Source organism: Lissotriton vulgaris, chromosome 1_1 (assembly GCF_964263255.1).
Source record: "Lissotriton vulgaris chromosome 1_1, aLisVul1.2, whole genome shotgun sequence".
NCBI classification, from domain to species: domain Eukaryota; kingdom Metazoa; phylum Chordata; class Amphibia; order Caudata; family Salamandridae; genus Lissotriton; species Lissotriton vulgaris.
Window position 1 is genome coordinate 1,973,155,114 of NC_141685.1, and position 23,741 is coordinate 1,973,178,854.

A 23,741-nucleotide genomic window follows, 5' to 3' on the forward strand; every position below is an offset into this window, starting at 1 on the left:
GATGTCCATGATTGGTGCATTGGATTTACTGTTAGTCCCTAGTAAAGCGCACTAGGAGTGCCAGGGCTTGTGAATGCCAATACTGCTAGTGGGCCTGCAGAGCTGGTTGCGCCACCCACAGAAGCAGCCTTAAGATGTGTCTAGGGTCTGCCATTGCAGAACCTGCGTGCAGTCTCGTACTGTCATGCCGGCTGGGCAAGTGCACCCACCTGCCCGCCCCTGAACCTTCCCTTGACTTCATATTAGTCACCCCTATGGTAGGCCTGAGGGCAGGGTGCATTGTAAGTGTAAGGTAGGACAAACCCTGATGTGTGTGGCATGTCCTAGTAGTGAATTACAACTAAACTCGTATTTCACTATTGAAGGCTACCTGCTTCCGTTAGGCCAGAATGGGCTGCTGGAATTGTTACACTCTATAATCCCAGCAGGCTCAGGGAGCATGGTAGAGAGTCGTGTTTAGTATGCCTGAACTCAGAATAACAAAGTATTTCTTTTAGTAAAGTTTATTTTAATATCCTGTGTTTGCAAATGCTACTTTTAGAAAGTTAGCATTTGCTTGCCTAATCATTTCAGCCCGCCTCTGCTGGTATGTGTATCGGACTGTCTGGGATGTGTGAGTGACAGGGCTGGGGGATGACAGGTGGTGAATGCGTAGATTGCACCTTAGTGGGAGGTAGGAGTGGCTCTTGACTCTGAATCTTGCTGTGCTCTGCCACCACAATGCTGGCTCCACCCTCCTGGGGAGCGACTGATGACTCAGCCGACACCTGGCCCAGGAAGGGCGAAGCCCCATCAACAAGGTACTCTGGCTGCCCCTGTCCGCACAATGCTGGCTCCACCTCCTGTGGGGCGTCTGATGCGCCTGCCCCTCACACTGAAAGCAGAAGCCGGATTACACCCACCGGAGTACTCAAGGACTGAAAGTGGCTATGCAAAGGCCCCCCTGGCCTGCGAGAACAAAATAAATGCAGTATAAAAGACGGAGCCTTGCTCCTTGTAAATTAGATCCTGTTTGGGCTACAGAAGGAACTCTACCTGACGAGAAGGACCGGGAAGGACAAGGAAGAGTGCTGTCTCTTGCCTGTGTCTGGTGCCTTGCTGCAGAAGGAGAGGAAAAGAAAAGACTACAAGAAGACTTTTGCTTTATGAAACTTTGTGCCAAACTCTGCTGAAAGATCTCCAAGGGCTTGCTGCTGAACTTGCCCCCTGACCAGCGCCCCAGGACCAGTGGGCGCTACATCCTGAAGAACCCGACTGTGTGTGCTGCTTTTCGCTGCAGTACTGACAGAGGGGTTTGGGAGCGCTGGGCAAGCCTGCCACGCTCCCCGTAATCCAAGGCATTGACATCCCCCCGAGCACCGTGACCGGGGCCCAAAGCAACAGCGAGAGCAACGTGAGGTCCAGCCGCCGCTGGCCCGAACACCGTGACCGCACCTGCACCGGGAGCCCGAGAGCAAAGTGAAGGAGGACCCGTCCGGTCCAAGCTCCCGAATTGACTGCGCTTCTAGCCGTCAATCCACCTGCGAAGACGGACAGCCGCCCTGTGATAACCCCCCCTCTGGCCGGTATCCTGCCTGACAGCTCAGCTGTGAGCGCACAGCTGCAACCGGCACTTTGGCTGGGTACGTCCTGCACTTGGGGACCGTACTGCCACTTGCCGCCACCACACAGCCACCGCCTCCAGGGTCAGAGCGAACGACGAAGGAAGGACCCTGCCGCCACTGAACACCGCCGCCCCGGATGACCCGTGACCTGCCCGGCTGAGAGCCGCAGTGAACAGCGACCCCGGAAAAGCAACGCAACGTGGGACAGCTCCCCTGGAAGCCGCCCGCTCCACAAGAATTTGAAAGGTACTGTGTTGTGTCCTCACGGTGCGAGCGTCCTGCAACTCGAGCTCGCACCGCGCCATCTGCTCCCAACACGAGCCGCCTCTGGAACCGAGGCTCGCACAGCTCCTGGTCCTCGAGGCCCGATCTCCCCTCGGAAGCGAGCGGAGACAGCGGAAAGCGCATTGAGGCGCTACGAGACACTGAACCTTGTCGAACCTGGGCAGAAGACCCAAAAGATTGCTTATTGCTAGAAAGAACTGTGGCAACCTGAACTTGAGTAAACTGGAACCGCTATTGAAGGTTTGATAACTGTATTTACAAGCCTGCTTGAAATTTATATAAAGATATATATTTTTACAAATACAGTTTGGTGTCATTGTGTGGTGGGTTGGTTGTGATGGTGTGATGTTGCAAATGTTTAACCCGATGTGCCCCAAAGATTAGCTTAAGACTGCTTAAGCCACACTACCTAGAGGGTAAGCAGAGGTTGTCTGGAAGGTAACCCTCAACCCTGACAAGGAAGAGAGAGTCCCTGCTTGTCGCTAGTGCTACACTGCGCCAACTAGAGCCTCCCCCTTCCTACATCGGGCATTTATCCAGAGGCTTGGAAACACGCATTTCTAGTCCCTATACTCAAAAAAGCTAATGGGGATCCAGAGACCCCAGGAAATTATAGGTCGATCTCCCTTCTTCCCGCTCCGGCCAAGATCTTGGAAAAGCTGGCCCACCAACAACTTGCCAGCTTTATAGAGTCCAAGGGTCTTCTTCACGATTCTCAGCATGGATTTCGCTCTGGCTACAGTACAGAGTCGGCCCTGATTGAAATGGCCGATTCAGTGCGGTGGACACTGGACCGGGGATCGAGGGCGGTGTTAGTGCTGCTGGATCTTTTGGCAGCATTTGACACCGTCTCTCACACGATCCTCCTGAAACGGCTGAGATCCATTGGAATTCAGGGTACGGTCCGCAATTGGATTGCTTCATTTCTCTCTGACCGTAAACAACAGGTTCACACTCCTCCTTACACCTCTTCAATTGGGCCACTCAAATGGGGTGTCTCTCAAGGCTCCTCGTTGAGCCCACTTCTTTTCAATGTTTATTTTACCCCTTTGGCCGAAATGAGATCTCAGTCGGGCAATAAAATCACATCATATGCTGACGATATCCAGCTTCTTTTCTCCTACAATGAGCTATCACCCACCACTTTTGATCCCTTAAAAACATGCCTTAGAAATATTGCGAAGTGAATGGATCGCAATTTTCTCAGACTCAACGCTGGAAAAACCAAGGTCCTCCTTTTCAACCAACCTTCTCCTCTAGCCCCTAATCTCTGGTGGCCGGAAGACTTGAGCCTTGCCCCTCTCCCCAAGGACTCGGTTAGAAACCTGGGAGTCATTTGGGACAACCGCTTGTCCTTTGCTAATCAAGTTCAATCAGTCTCCGCTGCTTGCTTTTGCAAAATTAAAATGATAAAAAAGTTTATCAACTACCTGCCCAGCAATACCCGCAAAACCATAGTCCAAGCGCTCATAACATCGCATTTAAACTATGCAAATGGACTCTACCTGGGTCTGACAGCAGGACTGTGCCACAGACTCCAGATAGTTCAAAATGCCGCTGCCGTCTGGTCGGTGGCATTTCACTTAGACAACACATTTCTCCATACCTGCGGAAACTGCACTGGCTCCCCATTTCTAAAAGGATCGAGTTCAAAGCCATGGCCCTGGCCTTTCGTACTACTAAGTGCTTAGGACCAGCCTATCTCATTTCCAGTCTTCGCCCATATGGTCATTCCAGAGCTCTCCGCTCTAACACCAAACTGTTACTAGTTACTCCTAAATTTAAAAAAGCGCGATCTGGAGGTAAAACTTTTGAAGTGTGTGCCACCCATCGCTGGAACAACCTTCCGCTTCACCTCCGCATGATTCAGTCAGAACTTTAATTTCGCAGATCCCTCAAAACCTTTCTTTTCTGCTGGGAAGCTCTTGCTCTGGAACTACAGCTGTCTGCTCATTAGCGCCGGGACACTCCGTTGGGGTAGTTGCACGCTTTATAAAATACACAAATAAATAAATAAATAACGTAACTGGTCTAATTTGGTAAATATCCTGTTGCTTGCAGGAGACACTATTACAAGCACATATTCTGGACAGTTTTTATAGTTTGGATAATGGTGAAGCACAGGTACTGCGATTTAGATTGCAGCACAGCTGTTGATATTGCATGATAGCAAGTAAAATAATTGACAGCATCATTATTGGCACAGAGATACAGTAGGAGAATGAAGACAGACTAAGAATTCAAAATGTCTTTCCTTCTACAAATGCATTCCATGCCATGCCTTTAGTATTGATGTCACAACAATTGTTAAAGCTGATATCATTGGCATGGTTTCCCACCCAATTTCTTGTCTTCCAACCTCCTGTTTTGCTGACTTCATTTTGCTAACTTTAGCACTCAGCACAGTTTAGGACTCAGCACACTTTACCACTGCTAAACAGTGCTACAGTGCTTGTGTTTTTTGTTTGCCTTAAGCATGGTAGAATTAACTTATACCAAACAGGCATGTTTATTTTACTTGTAAGTCCCTAGTACAGTGGTACTACCTTTACCCAGGGCCTGTAAATGAAATGCTACTAGTGGCCTGCATAACTGATAGTGCCACCCATTTAAGTAGCCCTTTAAACATGTCTGAGGTCTGACACTGCAGCTTCTGTGTACAGTTTTGAACTACGATTTCAACCTGGTAACATAAACCTTCTGTCAGGCCCAACCCTTATTTTTTAATACAAATAAGTCACCACCTGAACAGCCCAGAGTGCAGGCTGTAGTACATTTTAAATGTTGGATATGTACTTTTAAGCTTTGCATGTCCTGAAATTGAAATACTTCTTCATTTGTTTTTCACTACTGCAAAACCTACCTGTCTCATAGAAAAACAGTGGGTTTCCTTATTACATTTAATGAGAGATAGCTTTCAATTGGGAGCAGGTAGAGGGATTGAGTTTGTTGTCCAAATAATTCTTATTGAAAGCCCTTCTTTAATGTTACAGTCAAATTTTTAATCACGATTCTGAAAATGCCACTTTTAGAAAGTTGTTTGCTGCAGACTGTTCTGAGGTCACATGACTAGGTGCCGCTGGCAGTTGGTCTTTGTGCATTCCACACAGACTGTGAGATAAAGGGAAGCAAGGTTTTAGCAGGATGGGCCACTTTGAGTTGATGAGGGGAAGGAACTGTCACTTACCATCCTTGTCTATCCCACATTAATGTACAAGGATGGTAACTATGAAAATAGAGTGCGACAAAAAGAAGAAAAGGTGAAACCATAGCAGTGCTGTGTTAAGACGAGAACCCTCACTTACCCTAGGATAAAATGCTTCATCATAGGGTCCCCTCTTTACCCTGGGACCGCTAGGTACCCAGTCTGTGCTACAACTCTCCCGTAGGAGAGGAGCAGGAGTTTGTTTTGTCATCCAAACTATGAGTTTCCTCTATCATATAGGGGAGAAAGTGGCAGAGTGCAAAATAACATACTAATGTGTGAGTTTAAAACTATCTCTTGGTGTGTGAGGACAATGTTTATTCTGGTACCCTATTTGAATACACTTAAAAACAAGCTAAGTGAGACAGGGATATGGATATCCTATAATCTGGTCAACATATTTCTGCCTATATAGACAAAGAGGTTCATGGCATTCTTCAGGGCCAAAACTATAAGTCACTCTGCTTAAAAGGAAATTGAAAAAATGAAATCCATATTTTCATTAGTATGGGTCACAATTATGGTACTGACATCTAGTAAGGTCCAGAAGATGCTCTGAATATACAAACAAAAACAAATCAAAACACAATATACAATCACAGTACGCCCTTTTCTTTACCATCACCAAAACTGCAAACAGAATGTGACGCAGTTGTTTGTCAATAACCAACTACATCAATCCTTACCATTTGCAAACTATGGGCCAGATGAAGGTAACTTCCATTTAGTGAGGCCTTAATAGCGATTATTACTGAATCGCTATTAAGGACTCGCTAAATGGAATGTAGTTAGGAATTGCTAAAATATTGGCGATTCCTTAACATTCCTTAATAACGAATCGGTAATTTTGATTTGTTATTAAGGAATACCTAGCCATTCATCCCTATGGGCAAGGAGGCCCATAGGAATGAATGGGAAGAGATTCACTATTAGCGATTCTGTATTATGAATCGTTAATAGCGGGAGGTATTTCAAGGGTGCCAGGGTGTCAAAAGGACACCCTGTTGCACCCTTGAAATGTGAATGTGCACATGTGGCGCACATAAGTGCCCAAAGGGCATGGATGTGTGCCACATGGCACATTAAAGAAAGCAAAACAGTGCTATTTTTAAGGATATCGCTACTTACCACCAACTTCAAGTTGGTGGTAAATAGCGATTCCTTAAGGCTCAGGTGCACTGTTTTTAGTGCTACTTACATTGCATTTAAAGAATCGGTATTTCTGATTCCTTAAATGCAAGAGCAAAATAAGGAATCTATATTTTGCAATTCCTTATTTTGCATGTAGGTTTAAAGTCACCTACATCGCACATGGCTAAATACCAGTCGGTAATGCAGAAATGTAATGAATTTCGGCGTTACCGACCGGTATTTAGCCACCTACATCTGGCCCTATATGATATGCAACACCTTCATTAGTCCCTTCATGGCTGGTTTGAGCTATATGGGTATACAAAAGATGGTGGCAAGATTGATTTAGATACAACTAAACAGTTCATTATTTATTTTTAATACACCAATTGCTTAACTCACACAGAACCACTAATGAATAGCGAACGGGGGCCATATCTTATCCAAGCATGTAAACACATGTTGAGGAAAACATATGTAACTGTCAAACTCCTGAGATAACATGCCGTTAGCTGGTAATATATGTAATGGGAAAGTGAGTGAAAAATATGCTGGTACTTTCTTCAAACTATCTCTGAGAGCATATCGTGGTATCCACTAGATCGTATTCCGACACACAACATTCATTAAATTATGTTCATAGAGATAAGACTGACATAAATACTACTTCTGGCAATGTACTGAAAGAGGAGGTGTCTATAGGGTCGGCCAACAGGAGACACAGTGTGTCTCCGAAGACTGCTTATAATCATTTCAGAGTCAATGTAGTTTAAAACCAGGTGGTAATGAACCTTTTTGTCTCAGCATCAGCCCAGCTTAAAAAGAAGACTACACATGCATCAGGAGAGCTTTTTGCCTCTCCGATCTCGACTGCGGTGTCTATGAAGGGTCGGCCAGGAAGAACTTGCAGAAGACGCTCCACTATAGGCACATTGGGGCGATAGTGAACTGCGCATCACCACCTCAACCCCGAAGCGGGAATTCTGGGAACTGTAGTACTGAAGTCACAGAGACGATTTTATTCAATTTTGTGGGGAGCGAGCTCAGATATAAAAGGCACACTTATATTTGAGTAGTGGCGGAACTTGTGGTGAAAGAATAATTCCTCAAACTGTTTTCTATAAATGGAGAACCTTTATTGATATAAAATCACAATTGCTTAATTGTGTAACATATCTAAAAAATGTGTCTCTCATCTCTCAGGAACACCTTTCATAGGGTCACTGCCCCTATTTTTATAGTACATTTACTTTTGTCTGCAGTACAGGGCTTTAGGGGAACCAGATGCAACTGGTTCAGGGGGATTTGGAGCACTCTGTTGACAGGGCTCCTCTTCTCTGTTAGGTGGGGGCTCGTTATAAGACACACCACAGGGGAGCGGAGCCAGCATTCACTAGGGCAGGCACCATCCTATTCAGGAACCAGGGACTTCTCCTACCACCACTCCAAATGCAGACGTCCCATTCAGCCTAGCTCACCCTGCTCCTCCTGGAGCCACACACGCCTCATCAGCCCCTGTCACGCAAAAGCCAGACATGCAATTCACATCAGGCAGGCAGACACATAGCACACAGAAATGCCAACTTCTAATAGTGGCATTTCTAAAATAGCTATAATAAATATGCGCACACCATTGAGTAGCATTTATTATTACTATTTCAAACATACCAAACTTGACCACACTGCTCCTCTCATATCAGGAATTTCCACTGAAACACTTATCAGGGAATCCCCAATGCATTCCTATGGGAGGGCAGCCCCACAGTAGTGAGAAACCAAAATGGCTGATTGTCACTACCAGGGCATATCACACACTTAAGGTACATGTCCTATCTTTTACCTACAATACACCTTGCCCATAGAGCTAGCTAGGGCCTACCTTAGGGGTGACTGACATTCAGTAAAAGGGTGGTCACGGACATGGTGCGCACTTTAGGTGACACCTCACAGAGGCAGTAACACTACGTGCACAGGCCTTGCAATGGCAGAGGCCTGAAATAGGTTTGCAAGGCTACTTTGGTGGGTTTTGCAATCAGCGCTGCAAGCCCACCAGTAACATTTAATTTACCAGCCCTGGGTATATGAGATACCTCTTTACAAGGGACTGACAAGTAAATTAAATAGGCCAAACAGATGTAGACCAATCTTACCATATTTAACACAGAGAGCATACCCAGTTTACACTGAACAGCAGTGCTAAAATGCCCAGAGTCCTAAAACAACCAACACCATGTCCGAAAAAAAGGTTAGGAGAAGGCAAAACGTTTAGGGATGACCCTGCAAACAGGGCCAAGTCCAACAGTCTGTATCAAAAAAGTTAAAAGACATACATTATGTTCATAATGTTTTTAATTATTCATTTTTTACATAAATGTTGTACATTTCATTAATAGAGAGAATGTCTTTATAAACATTTTTATCCACATGAAAATGTATTTTATATATCCCCTTAAATTAAACCACATACACATACTAGCCTCTCACATACACATGCATACTCACTCACATCACACAATGCATCATACTCCCCCTAGAATGCATACACACAGTGGTCACACAGAGGACAAAGATGTTTCGGTCTTTGTGACCGTGTAATGGGCTGGGTATTTCACAGACAGGTCAACGTACGCTTCAGTGGTATTTGTAAATTCGTCACCACCTTCTTCACGACCGCCAATGTTACAGAATAAAGGCAAGTGGTTGGGGGTATGTCATCTAAGCAAGACAGTGGGTTGGCCAACCACTACAAGATTAATTACTCAGTGTGGCGAAGTGACGCAAATCTTATTCGGACCTCTCTCCCAGGTATAGCGCGCAAGTCTTTACTCTGCACTGGTATATATGGTGTCACACTGCATCCATTTGCGTCTGAACCAGTTTGATATTTAAAAGGTTTATTGGGACACTGACAGGTTGTGTACTACATCACCAAGACCTGTATACTTTATTCTACTATCTTGTACTGTGTGGAATTATGCTGAAGTAGTCTGTGATGGAGAATGATGATATATGCGTAGTTGCCTGAATATCCAATCCGCCTCCATTGAGGTTCAGCGTGTCAACAGGTGGGGACTGCTCTCTACGCCTTACAAACAAAGGGGTGTGTATTATTTAAGGGAGGTCATGTGTTAACGTAATGAACTTGAGGACAAAGATGTATTCCAGGATCAAAATCGTCCATGTCGAGAATGGATAGTAGCTGATTGGTATCTTGTAGATACGAAGGCATCTCTGCTACAAGAGGTCAGAGAAAGCAGTCTACAAACTAAGAGAGAGGTTCAAGTATTGAACCTATCCCAGAGATGATAGGTCTCACCAGTGGTGGGCTATGGGTTTTGTAGCTTTTGGGGAGAATATAGAGCGCTGGTATTCTTGGATGGTTTTGAAGAAAAAACTCAGCCTCCCCCTTCGTAATACAACCTGATTTCTCTCTGTAGTCTCATTGCCAGATCTCATTGACTGGTTCAATAATATTTGGTATTATTCAATTGTCTCAGACATTCTCTGTAGTAAACTTCTGTGTCTAAGATAACGGTTACCCCTCCTTTTTCCGATGGTTTTATAGTAGCTGCTTTCTCCTACCTCTCATAGAAGAGATGGCGTTATATCTACAGGATACAAGCAGGTACTATCCTTTCTCAACACAGTCATTATTGATCCTGGAATAAAACGTTTGGTGACATACGACGTGGAATTGCTATACACTAATATTCCAAGAGAAGATTCATTACACACAATAAATCATCTACTAGGACAACACCCTCAACAGGATCAGACACCAACCACGTTCATCATGAAATGTGATACCTTAGCAGTGAAAGAAACTGTCTTTACATTTGAAGGCCAGCTATACTGACAAGTGACTGGTACATCTATGGGCAGCACCTGTACTCCCAGCATGGCAGACCTGTACATGCATGGGTTTGAGACTACAAGCATGTATTCTGCAACCAATCCTTTCCAGATGAACCTGAGATTATGGAAAAGATATATTGATGATATATTTGGCATCTGGAGGAGTGATCGCATGTCTCTAGACACTCTCTCGACATGACTGAACAACCAGGATCCTGATCTACACAGAGCTTTATCAGAAACCAATGGCATGCAACTCTCTATTAAGCTACTCAAGCTTCCCCCCATGGGCTTTACTTAACAATCTTTTGGTGGGTCAGTTCCCCAGGTTGACAAGAAATTGCACAGAAATGGAGAAATATAAATAACCTGCTGCAAACCTGAATAAATATTTGCGGATATGCCAGTTCACTATAGATTTGATTAACCAATCCTCCAAAAGGGTACGTAATAATAAAAGAGACGCCCTTTTGTAGACATACCCCAAAGCCAAAACATTAAAGATGGTTTGTGGAAGCACATATAGTCAGTGGGCAGGCACTGTAAAGAGGGCTGCAAATAGAAACTGGCACATCCTTAGTAAAGGAGACAAGGTTTTGGAGAAACCTTTGTTTGCTTCGAAACAGAGCAGTAACCTAAAGGAAATTTTAGTCCATACAAGACCTCGTTGTGGGATAGTACAGGCGGCCCAACATTCACTTTGGGGAGGACCCCCGATCACAGGACACTTCCCTTGCAGGTCTTGTTCCGTGTGTACTTTCACATATTAGACAAAAAGTTTGATCTGGGGCTTAAAACACCATGGCTCTTAACACAGGACACAAACTGTAATTCGTGGGGTGTCATCTACCTGAGTAAATGCCCCTGTGCACTCATGTATGTGGGCATGACCACACGCAAAGTGACAAATAGGATTGCTGAACATTACAGTACTATTAGGTGTAAAAAAATCAAACACCAAACTAACCAGACACTTTCTTGAGGTAGGCCACTTTGAGAATCATCTGACCTGGGTGATACTGGATAAACCTAACTATGATAAGCAAATGGGCCTTCTAGATAATATCCTTTTACGGAGATAACAACGTTGGCTACTCCGAAAAGGTATCACAAGACGGTGCTGAATGATGAGATTCCTTGCTGTTCACTATGAGCTGATCATGAAATAAGACCCCTTATGGTGACATCTGTTTCCGCAGACACAAGACCTCTGAATAATTTTATTTCCATATACCTACATGTAAAATTGAACTGACAGGTACCCATATGAGAAAATCTATATGGGATACATCATGATATGACATAAGCCATATTCTGTCTTTTTGTCCATTCCTGAATGTTGAGTCCAGCGTATTAGGCATCTATATCTGACAGTAGAGACTGGATTGTAAGTAGGTCACAAAAAAGACAAATATCTGACATATCTGTTTTTTAAGAATGCAAACGCTGAGTACTATTTTCTTCTCTAAATACCTATTTATAACATTGTCCTGACATCTTAATGGGATATACAATGATGAAACACATGCAATACTCTTTCTCCCCCGTCAGGCAGACTCTGGTCCTGTTATCTGTGAGATGATGTGTAAGAATTATTTTGTCTGTCTTTCATGTTTCTGTCTTTCATCAATTCTTAAACGTTGACTTTAAAATGCACTGAGCTCTGATACAAGTGAATCAATTTTAAGAGGGTCACCTAAAAGACACATCAGGTCCTCATTATGAGAGACACTTTTTTGAGATATGTTACACAACTAAGCATTTATGATTTTTTACCGATAAAGGTTCACGGTTTTAATCAAACGCTCCTCTGAGGCGTGTGTAGTCTTCTTTTTAAGGTGGGTTGATGCTGAGACAAATTGTTGCCACATGGTTTTTAACTACATTGACTTTGAAACGATTTTGAGCAGTCTTCAGAGCCACACTGTGTCTTGTGTTGACCAACCCTATAGACCCGCCCATTTCTTCACGGTTAGGTGAACATATACCCATACCTCCTCTTTCAGTACATTGCCAGAAGTATCATTTATGTCGATCTTATCTCTATTAACATAATTTAATTAATGTTGTGTGGCGGAATACTATCTAGTGGATACCACAATAAGAGATAGTTTGAAGAAAGTACCAGCTTATTTTTCACTCACTTTCCCATTACATATATTGCCAGCTAACAGCAAGTACTCTCGGGAGTTCAACAGTTGCATATGTTTTCCTAAACATACATTTACATGCTTGCATAAGATACGTTCTGCGTTCTCTATTCATTAGAGGTTTTGTGTGAGTTAACCAATTGGTGTATTAGAAAAAAATAAGGAACTCTTTAGTTGCCTAGGTTGTTTTTTGTCAAATGCCTTGTTTTCCCTGACCTAGGAACTATCGTATCTATGTTTTCAGGGGGTCCTTGCTAAATACACGCCATCTAAATGACTCTTGCCAACACCTTTTGCATACCCCCATAGCTCGAACCTGCCATGAAGGGAGTGATGAAGGTGTTGCATATCTTATAGTTTGCAAATGATAAGCATTGATGCAGTTAGTTATTTACAAACAACTGCATCACATTCTGTTTGCAGTGTTGGCGATGGACACTGGTGTGGTGAAGAAAAGGGAGTACTGTGAGTGTATACTGTGTTTTGATTTGTTTTTGTTTGTACCTTCACAGAATCTTAGTTTGGATGACAAAAAAAACCTACCGCTCCTCTCCTACAGGAGAGTTGTAGCCCACACTGGGTACCTTGTGGTCCCAGTGTGAAGAGGGGACCCTATGTTGAAGCATGTCACCCTAGGGTGAGTGAGGGTTCTCATCTTAACACAGCAGTGCTTTTGGTTTCACCTTTTCTTCTTTTTGCTGCACTCTCTTTTCATAGTTACCATCCTTGTACATTAATGTGAGATAGATTGTGTGAGGTAGTACATTGGGTGGTGATAAATACTCGAATAAGACCCTTCTTTGTGAGATACCTACCATCCTTACACATCACAAAAGCTCTGCCTAAGCTGTCTCACAAAGTGTTTGACACTGGTCTTTTGTGAACATGACAAGCAGGAACATGTGCCGCGAGGAAGAGAATGCCTAACACCACAAGGGAGTGGAAACCTTCAGAAGCTTCTCCACTTCAATGTGAGCATGAGGTATAAATATTGGACCCTTAGACCCAGCTAATTATTACACATTTGGACCTGTATGGAAACTAAAAATAAGGACTGCTGTGCTGCTCTGCAAAAAGGATCACCACTTTGCTTTTTAATGCTGCCTGCTGCCTTAATGAAGGACTGGACCTGCACCTTGAACCCAGCACCACCAGAGTTACGCCTAGGACTAGGTGGTGAGCCTCCTGAACAGAGCCTCAGGGACATAAACCTCCAACCACTTTGAACCTAGCACCTGGACTCTGCCTGCTGTGAGTCCTGCACTTCCAGTAGATCCAACACAGAGTGACACATTGCCAGCTTAAAAACTGCATCGGAATGACTTTTATAATGCTATGCCCCACAGAAGCTCCGCATCAGAACCGATGTGCAAGGCATACTCCACGCAGGACTTTGCATCGCAGCCTACAGCTTTATCTGAACCTCAAGACAGACCTTTGTAGTGCAAGTCTCTTGCTGACGGAACCCTCGACAACATATGTGGACTTCTCATTGCAAGACCTGCAGCTTGCTCACAATCAGCTGCTGTGTGAACCCTCGTCGATGCAGGACTTCCCTTCACAAGCCCATCATCAACGGCATCTTCGATGATGATGCAGAACCTTACATCACATCCTCGCAGCTTCCCAGAACTGCTGCTGCATGACGCATCTCCACAACAGAACCTGGCATTACCTCGACTGAGTGATGCACCCTCGACGTGGAACTTTGCAATGGTCCGCAACAAGGATTTGAGGTACTTTGTTCAGCAGTCCTAATGTGGTTCCTTGCAACTTGGTCTGCTCCAACACAGTCAGCCATGACTTGTGACTCTGTCTTGTTCAGGCACAGCCAGCTATCCACAGCTGGTGCTTTGAGCTTTTTGGTGATATATTCACAGAAATATTTAAAATTGCATATCTCCGGTTTCAGTCTGATTGGATTTTGTCATTTTAGTCCTAAATTATTTATTAAACTTAACTGTATTTTTCTAACCTGGGGTAGAATTTTTATTATGTTGTGTTTCACTTTATTACTCGTTGAAGTGCTGCATAAATAACTTACACATTGTCTTTAAGTTAAGCCTGACTGCTCTGTGCCAATCTACAAGAGGGTTGAGCACAAGCTTCACCCTGACAAGGATTGTGGTTTCTGCTTGAGTAGAGTTTCACCTCCCTCAACTAGCAACCCCAATTTCTTACAGTGGGTACTGTTTCTAGCATCTGTCGTCAGATGGGCTCCGTTGTTAAGCCAACAGTTCTGCTCTGATCCCAGGCCCTACAGTGGGCAAAAAAATACAAAGATTCTCCCAGCAATTAATGAATATATATTGTTTGGTTAAAATAGTATGTAAAAAGCATACTTTATAAAACTATCGAAAGGTAATACAATGGTTTTTAATTTCAGAAAATCTCCAAGACAACTCTACTTAAAAAAATATTGAAGAAATAGAAATACATTTGTTATTTTTGCATTAAACATATGTGCTGTATTCCATCTTTACCCAAACTAGAATTTTTGTTTCAAATAGCAGAATTGGTTTGAGAAGGGTAGTGTTTGTCATATTTGTTATGAACAAAATCCTCTAGCAAACAGAAACCTACATCCTACAAAGAATGATTCTTAAACATTCTATATCACAATAATGCTGGCCACATTTGAAATTCTACACCAAAAAAGGGTGCTACATCTAGGTCAATGTTTAAAAAGAGCATTATCTTAGTGTATGAAGCTGAGTTATTGTGTGGGTGGGCCACTTCCCACTTCAACAATTAATCACAACTCTTGTCAGGGAGAATCCCTTAAAGTCATTAAATTAACCTGTGGTCAACCCCTTGGTAGCTATTGCACAGAGTGCAAAAACTTAACTTAGGTCAATGTGTAAAACATTTATGTAGTGCAGTACCAAAACAGTGATAAAGTCAAAATGCAAAACAATAAAAAAAACATATTGAAGTAGAATAATTTAGTAAATAGAATGACATCCGAATACCCAATATTCAGAAATATTGACTTGGAATTATGATTTATGTTAATTTTTAGTAGGATTAATGACAAAAACTGTTAGGTTTTAATGATAGTCTATGGTGGCGGTTTACCAGGATCTATGCACAATTTCAGACTGACTGCGATGGAGTGTGGAAAACATCAATGAGGTCCATCCAGTTCATAGATTATACTTTCTGGCTTGGTTTTTTAAATCCCAATAACACACAGGAGCACTCTTCTAAAGATGCCCAGGATCACAGGAGAGACACTCAGAGACTCACAGGGTATCAAGCAGAGGACAGCAGCAGGGTCCAGTCTAGGTCTAGTTGCTAGTGGTCAGATGGTTACTTTTAGGAAAAGGCTATGTGTCGCCTCTCTGTATCCACGGTAACAAGACATAATATCGAAGTAAACATATAGAATGGACATAATATCGAATAAAAAATATAGAATGGACAAAATATCAAACGGACACAATATAGTGGTTAATAATATCAAATTGAAGGTAAGGAATATCGATCGTCAAAATATCGAAGTCAAAATATCAAAGTATATAATAGAGGCATTAAAATATATCGAATTTTTAATAATATCGAATTTTTTAAAGTGTTTTGTATGATAGTGTATATGTGAAAAGTGTATATTATTTTTGTAATGATGTTTATTTTTTTTAAAGTAATGAATTTTATGTTATTTAATTTTAGAGTAATTTAATTCTGTAGTGCCTTGTGAGTTTATAGGGGAATAGGGTGGGAAGCAATTTAATTGTATTAAATTAAATATTAATTTCTAGCAATTATTAATGTTTTTTAATTTAATTTTGCTTTTTAGCTCTGTAGCTGTTTGTGGGTTTATAGGGGAATAGGGTGGGAAGTAATTTAATTGTAATTAATTAAACATTTTTATTTATTCATTGTATTAATTTTGAATTATTGTTAAATATTTTTTAATTGGTAATTAATTTTTATTAATTGGTAATCCATTTGTATTAATTGATTCATTGATAATTATGTTAATTGTATGAATTTATTTTCCGAAGGGGGTTGTGGGTTTATAGGGGAATAGGGTGGGAAGTAATTCAATTGTAATTAAGTAAATATTTTGTATTTATTTATTGGTATTGATTTTTTGTTCGTTGTTAATACATTTTTAATTGGTAATTAATTTTTATTAATTGGTAGTTCATTTTTATTCATTAATTATTTGATAATTATGACAATTTTATTAATTTATTTTCCGTAGCAGGTTGTGGGTTTATAGAGGAATAGGCTAAGAAGTAATGTAATTGTAATTAATTACATATTAAAAATATTTTTTATGTATTGATAATTAATTTACTGTTAACTAATTATTAGTTGGTATTAATTTTTAATAATAATTCGTTTTTGTTATTAAAAAATAATTTGTTTTTAATTAATTATGAATAGGTAATTGATTTTTAATAACTAATATGTATTTGTATTTCTAATTAACTAATTATTACATACTATTAAATTGGTAATTCATTTTAAGTAATGCAATGCTTTATAGGTATTGATATTTCATTTTTTTTTATAATATATTAAATCATTACTTTCCCTACTGTTAAACTCACTGGAGTGGGAATAGTAATTTTTACTCCTACGCTATCCAACACTTTCCCTACTGTTGCACTCTCTGGAGTGGGAGTAGTAATTTTTACTCCTACGCTATCCAGCGCTTTCCCTACTTTTGCACTCACTGGAGTGGCAATAGTAATTTTTACCCCTATGCTATCCAATGCTTTCCCTACTGTTGCACTCACTGGAGTGGGAATAGTAATTTTTACCCCTCCGCTATCCAACGCTTTCCCTACTGTTGCACTCACTGGAGTGGGAATAGTAATTTTTACCCTTACACTATCCAATGCTTTCCCTACTGTGTCACTCACTGGAGTGGGAATAGTAATTTTTACCCCTACGCTATCCAACGCTTTCCCTACTGTTGCACTCTATGGAGTGGGAATAGTAATTTTTACCCTTACGCTATCCAACGCTTTCCCTACTGTTGTACTCCTTGGAGTGGGAATAGTAATTCTTACCCTCCCCCTATCTAACGCTTTCCCTACTGTTGCACTCACTGGAGTGGGAATAGTAATTTTTACCATCCCACTATCCAACGCTTTCCCTACTGTTGCACTCTCTGGAGTGGGAATAGTAATTTTTACCCAGACGCTATTCAACGCTTTCCCTACTGTTGCACTCACTGGGGAGGGAATAGTAATTTTTACCCCTATGCTATCCAACGCTTTCCCTACTGTTGCACTCTCTGGAGTGGGAATAGTAATTTTTACCGTCCCGCAAAAAATTGTGCATTCCCTACTGTTGCACTCACTGGAGTGGGAATAGTAATTTTTACCCCTACACTATCCAAAGCTTTCTCTACTGTTGCACTCACTGGAGTGGTAATAGTAAATGTTACCCTCCCGCTATCCTACGGTAAAAATATTGTATATTTTTTATGAATATTACATTCATATAAATATATGTATTAAAAAATCTAATTGTATGTTTTTTTTACTTACATTAATTAGTTATTAATTTTTAGGTTATTTCAGTATTTTAAGTATGTTTAAGTTAATTATATTTATTATTTCATTAATTTTCAATTACTTTGAAGACATTAAAAAAATCGATATTTTGACTAACTATATTTTTTACAACGATATTTTTATTTAATATTTTTGTACTTACCTGTTTAGAGATAGGAATTCGATATTTTTGCATTCTATATTTTTTCCTCGATATTTTGGTAATTCTATATTTGTGTAATTGATATTATGTCAGTGATCCGTATCCACACAGGTGGTCAACCAACGGACCCTTGGAGTCCACTTTCTTGTCCTAGGGTACAAGCAAGAGCAATTTCAGTTCTTCAGGGCTCCTCTGAGGTCACAGATGGCAGGTCCAGTTCTCTTCTGATTTTCTACAGGTCCAGAAAGTGTTCTGAAGTGGATCCTTGAAGGATGTCACATGTATCCCAATAGTCAGCTATGGGTTGTGGAGGACATATGGGCACACCCTAACCAGTGGAGTAAAAGTTATTGGGACAACCCTCCCTATTTGTTCAGTAGTTCTTGTTTGCCTTGCTGCAAACAGGTCCAAAATGCTATTTGTCAGGACAAATCCAAAATGATTAAATTCTTCAACCACACTCAACTTTGGCTCTGAGGACCGGGTGTGTGTTGTGAGTGGATTATAGAAATTCCAGTTTCCACCCACACAAAACAATGAAATCCAGTTTGAGACAGGCACTCTACCCACAACAAACCCAGAGACAGACGTCTGGTAGGACAGAAGCAGGGATAACACAAGATTTGTCTAGGGATCCTAATCGCTCCATTTTAAGTATGCCACACATGATACATGAGGCTCAATAGACCTGTCAAGCACTATTTGGCACTGTAGTGCCAACAGGATGCCCACAGCACCCATTCTGCATTTTCTGTGGTGTTCAGAGGAGTCATCGCTGCTCATTCAGGTCAGCCTATTTTTAGCTCCTGGGAGTCATTTCACACCTTTTTCATACCAATTTAAGATTGAGCACAGTTGAGAGCTGGCAGAGACTAATGTTAAATAGACATCTGACAGTTCAGGCATCTAAAGGATAACTTTCTAAAAGTTACTTTTAATTAATATTTATTAAAAATCCAACTTAAGTGTTATATTGAATATTTAATAGCTATTAAAATATTGGTTTAATTATTTTTCTAGCTGGTCCCATTCCCAAGACACAACATTAGTATTTTAATCTGTACTCTGGGATAGGTAAGTGCATAGGTAGCCCACCCTCTTCAACTTGTTCATGGAGTCATTAACAGTAATTCTGAGCTCTTCCAACATCCACTATCACATGTATGCCAAAGACATCCAATTTTACCTGTGAGTCTCCTCCCCTGAAGATATCAAAGCCCTCAATGTAACCCTACAAAAAACGAAACATTGACTGACATGCAAACACCACAAAAAAAGAAACACTCTCAAAACAGAATCCCTCCTAATCCCCTCACCCAAACAGTCACCTGTCATTAACAAATGGATGAAGCAACTAACAGCCTTTAACTGCCTGACGCAGGTCATTAACTCAGCGAGATCATTGGAAATAACTCTTGACAAGAACCTTAACATGCAGAAGCACATTAGTGCTGGCACCAAAGGAACAAACCACCAAATTAACATCCTAAGACAATTAATACCTTTCTTACCTCCAAGGACTTTAACTCTACTTATTCAAAAGATTGACTATGGAAGTCCTACCCTACCTGGCTTGCCCAAATCCAAAACAGCCCCCTTAAGGGCCTTCCTCAACTCCGCTGCAAGGCTAATCACTGGATCGAAAAGAAACAACCACATCACTCCTGACTTAAAAGTACTCAACTGGCTTCCCTACGAAGCATGAATTCAACTAAAAATTGCATGTATGACCCACAAAGTCCTACACTTCAACACGCCTAGCTACCTTGCTCAGAAGCTTGAGCTCTTGGGTGGCTCCAGATCTTCTGGAAGTGACAGCACTTTACTGCTAAAAGTACAGAGAATTGCTAAAAAGAAAACCTACAAAGGTTCTTTTCTGGAATCGCCCGAGAGTTTGGAACTCTCTTCCCCCAGAAACCAGACTGAATCTCTCAAAGGCATCTTCAAGGAAGAAGTTCAACTACTACTCATGAACAAATGTATACCTTAGTTCATGGAACACATGTGTCTGAGCTTTTCAGGACTAAAGATTACTGCTCCCCTATCATACTATAGCCCTTGATCTATCCGTCTCATCACTGAGGAGATCCCACCGTCATCTGGGATCTGCCATATCTTGCACTGGATCTCAACTATTTAATATTGATATTATGTTCTCTGCTCATTAACATGTGTAAAGCGCTCCGATACCCATGAGAGACTTGTTTGCGCTATATAAAACCTTCAAATAAATACATGAAGTACCAATCAGGAGCATGCCAATACGACCATGTTCAAGGCGAGCACAGGCACCTTACCACTGGTTAGGAGGGGTAAAGTGCACATAGTTCGTAAGCCAGTGAAATAAAAGGGGAAAACACTGGGGCAACATAAAGTCAAAGATCGTCATTCCCTACACTTATTTAAAATATTTTCAATAATTCTATACATGCTTTAATAAAACAATCAGATCACACGCATATCAATATGGGAAATTAGAGTACTGGGCATTAAAATGATGGTACATTGTGTTAGATATGCTATATGATATTTAAACATTAGAATGATAGAGTTCCATACTTTTCTGAATTTTCAGCTGCAAGTGTAAATACCTTTACATATTTTTTTCAAATGTAAGTAACTAGAATACATTGTTGCAACATAGTGTATTAAAGATTGTATCATTCTTATATAAGAAAAGGTTTACATGTGTCATGTGTTTATTTCTCCGGAACATCCTGAATGTTCACATGGCATACAAATTAACTAAATGTTAAATTCTCCATTTCACACGTACATTTTACTATACACTTTCACAAGGGCTGTTACACCCACACCTAGGATCTAGGAGCGCCCAAGGTTTAACTACTTGATTGCTTTGACCGGCAACATTCATTTATTGGCTGACTGAAGACTGGAGACACATGGTTCCAGAACCCTTCTCGAGACCGCATCCGCTGCTTGGTTTATATTACTAAATATACATTCTGAATCTTCCCTAACCGCACTGGCGCAAGAATCTAACTCACACAAGTGGCTTGTCCAACATGAACTATCATCATCTTGGAGTCCTGCTACCCGGTCTCAGCCCTCCGGTATGTCATCCCTCATACCTGCACCCAGACCTTTATTTAAATGGTCCCACGCCGATCATTTTCTATCTTGCCTCCATAAGCAGCTTGGCCATTAACCAAGACAATTAAGTCATATGTAAACAGAAATGCTTATTAAAATGTCCTGAAGAGGATTCCAGTATTTTCTTAAGGGATCGAGAAGCCGTTGATACCTTGCACACCATATACACATGTTTCAAATGTTCTAATTTTTGTGTAATGGTGTCTACTGTGTATTCTGTTTGTTCTCTGAGAAATGTACTCAAAACACATTTTCCCTTGCCTGAACCCTTCACTTTATTTTGTACGTCTTTCTTGCTAAAGGTGGATACAGGCTTGTGTCCCACTGAAAACTGCTTCTTGTTTACTCTTTGTATATATTGAATTGATTGCACATTAAATATCTGTCCGGCTGGACAGATTTCTATAATATAGTTATGATTGGGTCTATATGTATTGTCTTTCAACAATTTTTTGTTTAGGGACCGCTGTCTTTAGAAAAAAAATAATGCAAGGCTTAACAACAGCAAAAATCATGTTTCATCCATATGGTTAGAGCAAAAGTTATCCAGCATCATCACTCAATACAAATATAACTTAGGTGCTTCAGATTTCAACTACCATTAATGCAGACCAGGGCTGAAGGTTGAATTTGAAACAAAACAAGTTGGACATAGTGGTAAGCAAGGATAGCTGTCAGACGTTCATGCATTAACTCAAACAATTTTGAGTTTTATGCTTGAACTAAAAACATCAACTGTTGTTTTTGCATTTGTCACACCGAGTGGGGTGGGTATGCTCAGACGTGAGTCCCATGCTCTCCACACCTCTGGAGTCAAGCTATCCTGGCTGATGACGGCTGATAGCCAGAAACCAGTACTAGGATGCCTGATTCCGGTCCAGGAAAGACATGGCTTGGCAGTTCGGACTGGACTGTTCCCATGAGGCACAGGGTCAAGGCTGATTTGCTTAGGGCCATGTCTGAACTAGGGTTGTGTGTAGTGAAAAAAAGCGATGGATTTAGGCCCAGATCTCTGTACTGGGGTGAATGTATGACATTGTTCTGCATTCTGTCCATCAACTGTTGTTTTTGCATTTGTCACCCCGAGTGGGATGGGTATGCTCAGACGTGAGTCTTATGCTCTCCACACCACTGAAGTCAAGCAATCCTGGCTGATGACTGCTGATAGCCAGAAACCGGTCATAGGATGCCTGATTCTGGTCCAGGAAAGACATGGCTTGGCAGTTCGGGCTGGACTATTCCCATGAGGCACAGGGTCTAGGCTGATTTGCACATGGCCATGTCTGAACTGGGGTGGTGTTTAGTGCAAAAAAATGATGGCTTTAGGCCCAGATCTCTGTACCGGGGTGAATGTATGATATTGTTCTGCATTCTGTCCATCAACTGTTGTTTTTGCATTTGTCACCCCGAGTGGGATGGGTATGCTCAGACGTGAGTCTCATGCTCTCCACACCACTGGAGCCAAGCTATCCTGGCTGATGACGGCTGATAGCCAGAAACCGGTCCTAGGATGCCTGATTCCGGTCCAGGAAAGACATGGCTTGGCAGTTCGGAGTGGACTGTTCCCATGAGGCACAGGGTCAAGGCTGATTTGCATATGGCCATGTCTGAACTGGGGTGGTGTGGAGTGCAAACAAACGATGGATTTAGCCCCAGATCTCTGTACTGGGGTGAATGTATGACATTGTTCTGCATTCTGTCAATCAACTGTTGCTTTTGCATTTGTCACCCCGAGTGGGATAGGTATGTTCAGACGTGAGTCCCATGCTCTCCACACCACTGGAGTCAAGCTATCCTGGAGATCTGGTCCTAAATCCATCGTTTTTTTGCAATCCACACCACCCCAGCTCAGACATCGCCATATGCAAATCAGTCTGACCCTGTGCCTTATGGGAACAGTCCAGCCTGAACTGCCAAGCCATGCCTTCCCTGGACCGGAAACAAGCATCCTGGGACCGGTTTCTGGCTGATCAGCCGTCATCAGCCAGGCTAGCTTGAATCCAGTGGCAAAGTGAGAAAGGGACCCACGTCTGGGCATACCCTACCAACTTAGGGTGAACAAAGCAAAACCAAATGGGATGATGGAGGGAGTGTTAAACATTGCAAGCACTCACTGCAGCACACATATAAACTGCAAAACACTATGAGTGATCATTTATGTGCAAGAAGGTGTCCTTTCATGCACATAAACAATCATCAAAGAAATGATGATTTCAAACTTCTATGTGTGCTGCACAATGCAGCACATATAGTAGTTACAAATCTCCATTTGTATGTTGAAGTGCAGGAAGGGACACCTTCCCGTACATAAACAAACTTTCCCTCCATCGCAGGTTCCCTTGCACTATGGTTTAAGGATGCCTGTGTTGGCGCTAGGCAGCCTAATTTAGCTCCAGAACATGGAGAAAGTCAGTGGTGCACCTTATATTTGTAAATACAGTGCAGCCCTGCGTGTTCAGAATTGTGGAGGGTGGAGTTAGCAGGTTTTGCTTAATAACATGCTCCGTCACTCTTATTTACATATCCCCCTAACTGTCCTAGAAAGGGTGTAACAACTAAGTGCTCATGTAGGCTCATACCTTTCTGACTGTGAGATAATTATATTTCACATATGCTTTTGGCCCACCTATGAACTATTTGCAGCAGATCGAAGGATGTGCATCTGTAATATCAGTGCCACTGTGACCAGTGCCTTTTGTAATTTTCATTTTTTTTAAA